This window comes from Eptesicus fuscus, chromosome 17, assembly GCF_027574615.1.
Source record: "Eptesicus fuscus isolate TK198812 chromosome 17, DD_ASM_mEF_20220401, whole genome shotgun sequence".
NCBI classification, from domain to species: domain Eukaryota; kingdom Metazoa; phylum Chordata; class Mammalia; order Chiroptera; family Vespertilionidae; genus Eptesicus; species Eptesicus fuscus.
This window is the reverse complement of record NC_072489.1, coordinates 54,419,681-54,430,820: the sequence shown is the minus strand read 5'-3', so window position 1 is coordinate 54,430,820 and position 11,140 is coordinate 54,419,681. Positions and strand designations below refer to the sequence as shown.

At 50.4% G+C, this 11,140-nt stretch overlaps 1 long non-coding RNA gene across 2 annotated transcripts; it reads right to left on the bottom strand.

Annotated features, from left to right (window-relative positions):
* Window positions 1–2,700: 2,700 nt before the first annotated feature.
* On the bottom strand, window positions 2,701–10,593 carry LOC129152025 (uncharacterized). 2 transcript variants are annotated; one of them, XR_008558741.1, is made up of 4 exons: window positions 10,347–10,593; window positions 9,751–9,898; window positions 4,450–4,572; window positions 2,701–2,916 (listed from the first exon to the last, which is right to left on the bottom strand). It is a non-coding gene; the product is annotated as an uncharacterized LOC129152025 (long non-coding RNA). The 2 variants fall into 2 exon arrangements; XR_008558740.1 differs by lacking the exon at window positions 10,347–10,593 and having other exon boundaries at window positions 9,751–10,088.
* Window positions 10,594–11,140: the final 547 nt, after the last annotated feature.

The following is an 11,140-nucleotide window of genomic DNA, read 5'->3' as shown; positions in this document are numbered from 1 at the left end:
ACCGAAAACCCTTAATAGCACTTTGACAAATCGGCTCCGTGGCCGGCACCAGGGCACTTGGCTTGCACTGCAGCTGGTTAAGCCACCCCGAACCTCGGGGAGACAGGCCCCACCTGAGGCTGTTGGGAGAAGCCCAGGTTCGACCGCCGGCCTGGGCTGGATGGAGTTCCTGCCGCCGGCAGGACTGAATGTTGCTGTGGGGCCCCCGTGGGACCCGGGCACCCTGCTCGGGGTGGCAGTCCCCGGCCTTCGCCCCCAACGCCCACCCCAGCGAGGAGGAGCCGTTCAGGTTGGCCCCGACGCTGGCCAGCATTCCTCCATACAAGCCGTCCCGATCCACTCTGATAAAAATCAGTCTCCGTGGGTCTTGAAAGAGTCAAAGGCCCTTCTTAATCAAATGATCAACTATTCATTTTGAAAGCTTGACTGGTTCAATTAAGATCACAGGCGGGAGACAGGCTGGTCAGATTACCCTCCTCTCCCGCCGGCCTGGCCAGTCGCCGTCCCCAAAACCTACCTCTGACCGGCCCGCTCCTGGGCTTGCCCCAGCGCCCCGCCACCCGCGGTGAAACCTGACCACCTCCCCGGCCCCATCGGCGCCCGCCTCCTCCCAGAAGCCTTCCCTGCCTGCCGGGCCAGCCGCCACTGCTCGCCTCCCTCCGAGTCCTGCAGCCACAGAGTGGGTCCCTTCACGGGGGGCTTGGCCGTGGTCCCCCTCCAGCGCCCGTCACTTTCGGTGCAATCAGCCTGCAAGGCCCCAGGACGGGGCCGCAGCACCCACGCCCGACCACGACTCAGGGGGGGCCTTTCTCACCCCGGTGTGAGCCTGCGGACAGGCCGCCCTGGTCACAAAGGGTTGGCTTCCAGAAGTTCACGTGGGAGTCAGCCGTTCGGCGTCTAGAATGTGCTCCTCCATTTCTCCCAGAACAACAACGTTCGAAGATGATGCAATGAGGCTCCGTGGCGGCCACGTCACAGGCCGGCCCGCAGAGTCCTATTTCGCCCCTAACGTCACTGCAGGCCCGCTCCACCTTGTGCGCCCACTGAGAGCTCAGGGGTGTTTTAAGGGCCAGCCCGGGGACTTGACCCCCTCCCCACAGAAGGGAAATGCTTTGGTGGGAAGCACCTAAAAAAAAAAAAAAAAGAGGGGCCTTAGGGAACCCCGGGTGGCCAGCTGCCTGCCGACGGGGGCAACAAGGGTGGGGCTGGGGAGACAAGTTTAGGGAACGTGGGCAGTGCCTACATCCCAGGTCTGTGGACAGCTGCCCGGCCACGCACGCCCAAGCCCAGCCCTCGGGTGTGGTATCTCCTAAAGGCATCATCTGAATCAGGAGAAACAGCAGCGACCGTGTGCTCCCACGTCGCCTTAACTTGGGCTCTGACTCACCCCTCTGTCCCCCGCACGGGGCCAGGGAGAGGGGCGCCTCCCTCCACACCCCCAGCCTCAGAGCACAAGGTCAGAGAGTGCTGGGACCCCCTGGGCTCGATCCTGCTGGTCTCATGTCACCCTGAATTTCTAGTTTTGTGTGTGTGTGTGTGTGTGTTTAAATCCTCACCCGAGGATATTTTTCCATTGATTTTTTTTTAGAGAGAGTCGAAGAGAGAGGGAAAGACAGAGAGAAATATCGATGTGAGAGAAACACATTGATTGGTTGCCTCCGATACACGCCCTGACCAGGACCAGGGAGGAGCCTGCATCCGAGGAACCTGCCCTTGACTGGAATGGAACCGGGACCCTTCGGTCCCCAGGCCAACGCTCTATCCACTGAGCCAAACCGGCTAACGCTGTTTTTTGAAACAACCACCTTAAGGGAATAGAGCGATGTCTATCTTCCCAGCGGTTAACCCCTCCCCCCCCACTCCCCGCTCGGAGTGCCTCCTTCAGAACATGTGCCCTCACAGACCGTGGCACGTCTTGTTCCCTCTGATCAGCGACCAATAGGCCAGGCCCACATCAGCATTGCGTGTGCTTCTTAGAAACGACTCCACCCCAAAGGCCAGACCCACCCTCTCTCCAGTCCACGTGACCCAGAACACCCCTTAAACCAATCCATTAGCGCCAGGGAGGTGGACCCACCAGGGGCGGGAAGGCGGAGGCAGGGCGGTGGGGAAAGGCTCAAGGCGGGAGCCTCCCCGCCCCATCGCCGCCCCACTTCTGCACACGCCGTGTGAGAGCCCACTTAAGGCATTCAAGCATATAATCAAATTTCAGTAATGAGTTATTAATTAAGCAGGGGCAACCAATTCTCTGCTAACTGCCTCATAAACAATCGACAGGAGATTTGTGAATTTTGACTTCCTGACACTATTAAACAAATCAATATTAGGTTTCAGACACCGCCATTCAGACAGTTTTCTCCGTTATTTGGCAGCCATCTGCCTGGAATACTAATGAAAGCATTAAGAGCCGGAGATTTTGCATGAGTTCCATCAAAAAGATCCTTATCTGTGGGGAATTGGGGCCTGATTTGCATGGAAGAAGCCTTTGCTTTTGGAGGTACAGTTTTTTCTCAATATGTCACTCATTAGTATTTACACAAGCGCTGGGCAGTGGACCGGCCACCAGGCTCCAGAGGGCCCTGCTGGAGAGAGCTGGGAACAAAGCGATCCACTTATTTATATATTTCGTGGACTGGTTAATTTATAGCTAGCCTCACCCATGGAAAACTTGGGTCTAAGCATCCAGCCAAGCTTCTTAACTTAGCTTTTATTATTTTATTTTATTTTGAAACGATCTGTTTGTTCCAGCGTAGAAACAGCTAACTGCACGAGGGAGACGGCATTTTGCGAAATCTGGGCGACCTCCACGCGACAAGATGTGGCCATCTGCGTCATTTTCCCTTGACCTTTTCTCCTTCTTCCTCTTCCCTTTATTTCGCTTCAGTGTTCCTGTGACAGCAGGGCCGTGGAAAACGCCTTGTAGGGACAAGGAGGGAAAGACAGCTCTGTTTATCTGAGGGAGGAAGACTGAGCCGGCAGCAGCGGGGCCGAGGTTCTCTCGTCCTTCCTCCTGCACCCCAGGCCCAAAGTGGGGGATCTTATTCAAGGGGTCGCTCCGCATGTGTAATCCATCCACTCGGTGGCCTCCTGGCTGAGGCTGCCAGGAAGGTGTCAGTTAGGAGTCGACCTGAAGCTTTAAGGACAGGGACTAACTCAGCGATAAGGACCCTTTCCAGGGAGGAGAGGCAGAAGGGCCCTTGCTTATCATATGCTGTAGTTATCGAACTTCCTTGAAGCCAAAAACAAACAAACAAACAAACAACACAAAACAAAACAAAAAAACACTCCACAACTATGTGTGCGTGTGCGCGCGTGCGTGTACACAGATATATAAACACACACATAGTAGGTCTTTACAGAGCCTCCCTGACATGTGCCAAGATGCTCTATTATTCCAAACTTTAATTTACATGCAATATTTCAGAAGTGTAGCAACTGGGGTGTCATACCTCTCTATTTACTGGAATAGGTAAGGGAAGAGGAGACAGGGACCCGTCACGAGTTGGGTATTTATTTTACGTTGAGCCCGTTCCCATACACTCTCTTCTTTGACTCCCACCACACGGTAAAGCTGTGGATATGCTGTGCTTACCTTGCCCAGGGGCTCCCAGGGTGTGGCCGGGTTGTTCTGGTGCCGGCTGACTGGGTCACCCTCTCTCTCTCTCTCTCTCTCTCTCTCTCTCTCTCTCTCTCTCTCTGCTCTGGCTTGCTGTGAGATGTCTCCATTTGTCAGGCAGGGTCTCTGTTAATCTCGTCCAAATGTCTTATTTTGGTTTTCCATTTAAAACCAGCAATTAGAACAACACCCGTGGTTGACCATGTAGACGGTTTGTTGTTTGAGGACAGAAATTTCCTTCTCTCTTTTGCAGAATTATAACTTGGTTTTCAAATTTTAAAATAGCCACGTTATCTTTGCCGTCAGCACCTCCTGGTTCATCAGCACTGTTAGTCTGAAGTTACTACAGATGGTTAAAATAACTCAAGAGAAAATTCAGGCACTGCCTCTGTTCCCATCAGTCTTACATTCTTTGCCATGATAGGGCAACCTAGAAACATATTGTGTATTTAAAATATATTAGTTCAGAGCACTGGCCACATGCCCATGGACTACTTGAACACTCAGTGTTGATATTTTCAAATCCCTATTCTTGTTTGATACAATGTCAGTCTTTAAATATGATTTCTAAACAATAGGAGCTACTCTGATTAGTTTAAGCAAAAATGGATTTATTAAATAGCTCACAGAATCTCTGGGAGGGCTAGAGAACCAGACTTGGATGCTGCAAGAAACACGGTAGCCAAGGGGCCACTTTGCCAGAAGAAATACCAGCCCACACCGTGGGACTACTATACCATAAAACTCACTGATCAGAATCTATGATATAGAACAATGGACTCCACAAACTCCACCGTAGCCAGCACCAAACACAGACGCTACACCCCACTCACCAGCACATCTGGTCTTCCTGAGCATGTCTACCAACTTCTATTGCTCACTTTATAGCCGAGACTTGCCGAGACTTGCATGGGGCAGAATTCAGATCCTATGTGGAATCCTAGCTGCAAGGGAATCTGGGAAATACAGTTTTGTTTTTGCTCTTTAGCTCCCAAAAAGATACCCTAGAAGGAAGTTGTGATGAGTAATAAGTGAGCTAATCTACAAAATAGTCATAGGAATGCTGGTCATGGTTTTTCTTTTTGAAAAACAAACCCATACACTGTGAGGCTCACAAAATACCTACCCACTGTAGGTGGTGAGATAGTACTTTCACACCTCTAATCTAATGTAATTTCCACAAAAATCCCCTCAGTACATATCTGTGATCTTATCCACAGATGAGAACACTGAGGCTTAGACACATTCAAAAACTTTTTTCAATGCAAGGTGGGGAAAAGTAGTACTTGAAACACAGAGTTTATTCTTATGTTATCATTTATTAATTACTAGAGGCCCGATGCACAAAGATTCATGCAAGAATGGGCCTTCCTTACCCTGGCTGCCGGCACCGCCTTTGCTCTGGCCGGAGCCGCCTTTCCGCCTTCCCCTGCTGCCCAGAGGCCCAGAGCGGCTGGGGCGGCTGGGCAAGCGTCCTGGCCCTGGCCGTTCGGTGCCTGCATATGCAAATTAACCTGCCATCTTTGTTGGGTTGATTTGCATACTCACTCCTGATTGGCTAGTGGGTGTTGCAAAGGTACGGTCAATTTGCATGTTACTCTTTTATTAGTGTAGATTGTATTATTTTCCATATGAACAATTGTAAACCTATTTTTGCCCACCCTGTATTACACAGATAGGAAATGGCGTTGCTGAGCTTTGCTTGGCTTGTCCACAAAAGAGACACTACAGTGAAAAGATCACCAAAGCTCAGCCACTGATAAATTGAGTGACTTTAAGTGAGTTTTGATTTGACTACCCTAAGCCTCACGCTATTCAGTTGAAAAATAGAAAGAATTTTAGTTCATAGGTGGAGTAGTAAGAATTGAATAACATATGTATGTCATCTAGCTTCAGATCCAGAATATATCTAAAATAAGTGTTAAATAAATGTATGAAGAAATTTAGAAAAACAAACAAACAAAAAGGAAGGACGTCCTAACTTTTCACTCCCTGACAGCCCCCTTCTTTGGCTGAGGGGGGCATGACCTACTAGGTAATCTGCCTCATGCAGGAAGGCCTCATGGCCAGTAGCTCAAAGCTCAAATAGGATTATGTGTGCAGGGGAAGGGAACCTTTTATACTAGTAGTGGCAGTGGCTCGCTTTAAAAACAGGAGGCCTGTTAACACTCAGGCTTAATTAAACGGGTTTCTTGATGAATCTAGTGTGACAGGGACCAGCACTGTTAACACGCATGTGCTCCAGGCGTTCCCGGGGGAGACAGAGAAAAGGGCATTGGAAGAATCGCTGCTGAGGTTACTCAGTGGATCTGCCTAATGTTTCTGTGATGACGTAAGCCAAACTTGGAATTCCTTTTCCGTTAGTTTTGGCGGATGGGTCATGCTTCTTTGAACGTGCCCCTACATAGACGGGGTCACATAGGGGTTGACTTATATTTGGGTTACACTAATTCTTAAAAACCTGACCAACAAGGCAATGGTAGTTGCCCTTTTTAAAGGTTCATACCTTACGGGTTTGGGGCCCTCAGAGGGAGGGGGTGGACAAAAATCTTGCAAGAAATCTCTGCCTTCATTTGTTCACCAAGCATTGCATGCAGATTAAATACAGAACATGTGACAAACACAGATACATGCAAAACTTTTTTCTCTCTTTGTGTTTAAAATTGTTAATTATACAAGCAATACGCCTCATTCTTGTTCCAAAAAGTTCAGAGCGAAAGACACCTCATCATTCATTTCATTCAAAAAGAATAAAATAATGCTTATTGCGTACTTACTATGTCCCAGACACTGTTCTAAGTACCTTATATGTATTAACTTACAGTCTCCTCCAGACAACCCTAGGGAATGCTTTTATTATCAACATTTCACACACAAGAAACCTGGAGTACAGGGAAGGTAAGAGCTTGCCTGAGATTACACAGCTAGCGTGTTGTAACACCACGACATGCTGATTGCAATCCCACTGGCCTCCCCAGAGAGAGATGCTGCTGTCCCTCTGCTGTGATACTCCCCGGATATTTTTCTACATGTTTACATACCCAGGCAAACCTACACAATACTTGTAAGTTAAGTGTGTTGTACATTCGCAGGGTAGTTCTCAAAGTGTGGTCAGAAATTCTAGGCCCGGGGCCCAGCAATCTGTGTTTTAACAGGCCTTCCGGGTGATTCAAATGCAGGCGGAGGTTGGAGAACCACTGTATTCATGGTGTGCAATGGTATGCCAAGAAATAGACCCCCCAAATAGGATTAAGTGTGTAAGAATCTCATTAAGGGAACTTTCTGTATGACAGGTTACAGGGCAGGAGCTATGCAGGAAGGGAACAGAGAGGAAATAGGAGGGATTCTGGGAAAACCATCAGACCACCATGCAAGTCTGACCCAGAGGAAGAGAAGGGGAGAGGTTAGGGGGAAGCTGCCTAGACAGCCATTGGGGAATTCACGAGGTCAAAGTTGGCGCGGAGTGGGTTGGTTTTACTAGTCTTCCCACACCCAGTCATTGGACAGGAGTAGCCCCTGGAAACTTGGCCTTGACTCAGACACAGCAATAGACTTCAAAGTGCAACAGTGAGGCTCCTCAATCACTCGGTGATGCTACCTGGAGGTACGTGGAGCGCATTCTCGTGGCCACCACACAATATGCTTGTTTATTTGACTCAACATCATGTCTTAGAAGTCTTTCCCCTTCCATACATATTGATCTGCTAACTCAGTGGTCGGCAAACTCATTAGTCAACAGAGCGACAAACCGCGGCTCACGAGCTGCATGTGGCTCTCGAGCCGCAGTTTGCCGACCACTGTGCTACCTCATTTTTTTAATCCTCGCCTGAGGATGTGTTTATTGATTTGAGAGAGAGGAAGGGAGAGATAGAGAGAGGAAGAGAGAGAGAGAGAGAGAGAGAGAGAGAGAGAGAGAGACATCGATTGGTTGCTTCCTGTATGCGCCCCACTGGGGATCAAACACATAACCTAGGTATGTGCCCTGACCAAGAATTGAACCAGTAACCTTTTGGTGTGTATACCAACTGGGATGCTCCAGCCAACTGATCCACCTGGCCAGGGTGATCTGCTAATTCAATTTAATGGCTGCATCATATTCTACTGTTTGTGTAAGCATCCCTGCATTCCCAGACATTTAAGTTATTTCCTATGTGTTTGCTATGTCACACAATCTTCAATATTCACTGCATTATGTATACAAAGGAGTCACCAAATAAAGTTGCTAAACCCCAGTGTGTGTGTGTGTGTGTGTGTGTGTGTGTGTGTGTGCGCTACATTTTAATAATCACTGCCACATTTCCCTCCAAACTGGCTGCATCAATTTATATTCCCATGAACAGAAGTGATAAAAGTAACCATTTCCCCACACCCCAGCCAAGCCAAGATAACATCAAACATTTCATTTTGCCTATCTGATGAGTGAAATGATGTCTCATTGTTGTTTTAATTTGCATTTCCCTGATTACGAGTAAGATTGATCATATTTTCATATATTTATTGGCCATGTGCATTTCCTCTGCGAATTGCCTATATCCATCTATAATAATAAAAGTGTAATATGTTAATTAGACCAGACGTCCTTCCTATCGGACAAAGCCGTGGCAGGTGGAGGCCGAGGCCGAGGCAGAGGCGGCAGAGGCTGCAGCGGGGGGGAGGAGTGGGGTGGGGAGTGGCGGAGGCCCTTGCGTGAATTTCATGCATCGGGTCTCTAGTATCCTTATGATTCATTTACATAGATGTCGTGATGGATAAAATACAGACCTATTTCCAACTATTACTAAATGAAGAGTATCTTTTTATCACTTTGTGTGTGTTTTTTTCGTTTTATTTTAATTTTTAAAATAATTTAACAAGTTTTTTAATAGCAGTTGACATATCCTATCTAATAAAGAGGGAATATGCAAATTGACCATCACACCGTCACAAAGATGGCGGCGCCCAAAGCCACAAGATGGCAGCGCCCAGTCCCCTCAGCCTCGTCAGAGTCCCCCAGTCCTTTCAGCTCAGCAGGGGGGCAGCAGGCACAGGGTGCGGCCGGACACGCCCTCAGCCCCCCAGCTGCCCAGGGCCACCTGAGGCTCAGGCCAGGGCCGGCCGAGGCTTGCGCTGCCGGCAGAGGCAGCACCAGAGGTGTGATGGGGGCATCACTGTCACCTGATCACCGGGTCGCATCCCGCCCCTGAGAGCTCCCGGACTGTGAGAGGGGGCAGGCCAGGCTGAGGGACACCCCGCCCCCCCCCCCCCCCACTCCAGTACATGAATTTTCATGCACCAGGCCTCTAGTGATACTATATTAGTCTCAGGTATATAACATAGTGATTAAACATTTATATAACTTACAAAGCAATCACCCCAATCAGCCTAATACCCATTTGACAGACCAGGAGTGGGTTTAGGAAGAATTAGTTGGTAAGGGAAACTGAGATCAATTGATAATATAGGAAGAGTTGGCTTATCTGGGGGTCCCTTGGCATTTTAAGGGATTGCTCCTGCACATCCCATCATTATTCATTCCCTGATTTCTGGTTCAGTCCTTCCGTTATGCATAGATTAATTAAACATTCCATTTTGTTGGACTCTGGAACCAGAGTCTTAAGCTGTGCTATTTATTGGTTGACTTAATGATGAATGACAGTTCTAAACCCTTGAGAAAACCAACTGTCTGTGCCACAGCCATTCTCACGAGGTGTGATGCAGGGTGGACTAGTGAGGGGGTGCACAGCCCCCCAGCCGGGCAGCGGTGTGGGGAACCAGCCTTCTTCAGGACGGCTGGCATCGCTCCTGTCGGGCACATCCCGGCTTCAGGAGCAAAGAGACACCTGGGGCAGAGGAGGGTCAGCTCCCTTTTTCGCTGTCCCCCTCCATTAGTTTTCCAATGAACAAATACTGAAACTACTTTGAATGTTTTCATGATACACGGGTCCTTGTACACAAACGGGGTAAGAACCAGGGGATTCTGTGGACTGTGGGCTCCGGAGAGCCCTCCCCCCAATCCCCACTGCTGCATAAGACAGAGGGGCTGACCCCCGTTCCCTGGAGCTCCCGGCCTGCCCACACAGGCTGCCACAGATCCTGCAAACATCAGCCCCGCCCAGGAGGGTCCCAGCCACCCAGCCACCCCACAGGCATGTTACCTGGGAGGGTCTCACCCTAGCGATGCGGCATCCGCGAAGGGCCATCTGAGGCGGGAAGGTGACAGGGCTTGACCACCAGTTCTCCTGGCTCCTTGGAGGCGTTGAGGCAAATCAGGGACCCTCTCTGAGCCTCGGCGGGCGTGCTCGTCTGTAGAATGCAGATACCCGTGCCCTTCCTAGAGCTGCTGTGAGAATGAGCCCAGTGCAATGCAGCCCCAACCCAGGGATGAGCACAGGACACGCCCAATGATGTGACGTGAGTCACTCTCGCCAGCTTTCATCAGCGGAGAGAAAGAGGTGAAAGCACCTTTCTATCTTAGTCTCAGGTATACAACACAGTGATTAAACCTGGAGAAGGCGCCTCCAGTCCTAACCTGACACAAGAACCCTGGGCTGGGGCTCTGCCCACAATGCACCTCCACAGCCCCTGCTGCAGAAGACCCTGATGGGAGCCTGGGACTCCCCCCCTTGGTGTTGTCCCCAGGGGAGCCTGCCACTCCCCCGGCACCCCGGCCAGGCCCTGCTTGGCACCGACTCCTTGGTGTCTTGCTGCCCGCCTTAAGCGTGTGACGCCAATTACCTTTCATGCAAGTTACCTGGGGAAACTGCGGGGTGGAGACACGCAACCACGCCTCTTGCAGGAACGCACGGGCAGCCTTCGAACCCTGGTGCTTTCCAGGTGGAAAGAAATGTGGCGCTCTCTGTCTCCTCCGGGGAAAAGAAGATTTGCAAAACCCAAAGAAAATAACTCTTGAGGCGGAGGTTCGAACTGTGCCAAGTTTGTGACACGAAGGAAGCCGCTCCCAGAAAGGAAGCTCTGATTAAGACGGACAGCTCTGCGCCACTCCCGGGCCGGGACGGGCAGGCATCGCTCTGGGACAGGGAGGCGGGCTCCACCCACCCAGCACATGAGCCCGGGCCGGTCTGGGGACACACCTGACTGCTGGTGATGGATTCCCCCACTTGTCTTTAATTACCCTAATTCCTCACATCTGGAGAGCCCTTCAGAGTTCACAGCACACCCATCCTCTTGCTTTAGACTCATACCCACCCCTCAGGGGGAGAGTTGTTTGGGTCCCCATTTTGTGCACGGGAGAAAACGAAGCTCGGAAAGGTGAGGTGACCGGCCCAGGGATGAGACTACTAGAAGGCAGGTATCCATCCCACTGCATTGTGGGGCTTTCCCCATGAACACCATGCCTTCCCTCACCCTCCTGAAAATGTACCCCCTGATCGTGACAAGCAGAACTCACCAGGGCTGTTACTGCAGGTTGTGTGGGCGACTTGGGTATCCTGAGGACAAAGTCACAGGCTGCCTGACATTCTTCACAACAGCTTCCTGTCCCTGCCAAATCCTTAAACCTGAGGGACCCCTCCAGGGTGCCTACAC